Here is a 753-nt window from a genome sequence, read left to right on the forward strand (position 1 = left end):
ATTTTATTTATAGGTCTTTTTGAGACAGGGTCTCCCTGTAGCCCCAGCTGTCCTGTTACTCACTATGTAGACCAGGCTGGCCTTGAACTCACAGAGATCTGCCTGCCTCTGCCTCCAGAGTGCTGGGATTAAAGGCAAGCACCATCATGCCTGGCCTAACATTTTAAATGCTACTAACACTTAGATGTTTGCACACATGTCTTTAATCTCTATGTATCTGATTATTACTAGTCACAGTCAGTTATACTCGGATCCTTAGTACCTGAGTATGGATATAAAGTCATCAGGTAGATTTCCCTGGTAATGTTTATCACCTCTACTATTTAACATGAAGTACATTTTTATGTTTCCTCCTCAAATATGTCTTTTTTTATTTGTTGGCTTTTTTGTGTATATCATACAGAACATCCCACACAATCTTATTCATCTATATACCCACTTCCCAAATGACACTGCCCATAGCCTCCCCCCCTCCCACACACTGGAGCCCATACACTCTGTCATCTCGGTTACTGTCCACTGTGTTGTTGGCACCCCCAGCCATTCCCCAGTGCTTGTCCATCTGCTGAATCTAGTCAACCTGTCTAGAGATATTTGTTTTAGGAAGATCAGCTGTTCCTCATCTAGCAGCAATCAGTTGTCAATATTCCTTTAGATAAGATTGGGGTCTGATGTTCATTTTCCCAATTCCATGCTGGGTTACTATCTGGGAGTCCCTTTGGCCACCCTGGCCAACAACTCAAAAGAAGGTAT

The sequence above is a fragment of the Nannospalax galili genome, unplaced genomic scaffold, assembly GCF_000622305.1.
Source record: "Nannospalax galili isolate Female #2095 unplaced genomic scaffold, S.galili_v1.0 scaffold1892, whole genome shotgun sequence".
NCBI classification, from domain to species: domain Eukaryota; kingdom Metazoa; phylum Chordata; class Mammalia; order Rodentia; family Spalacidae; genus Nannospalax; species Nannospalax galili.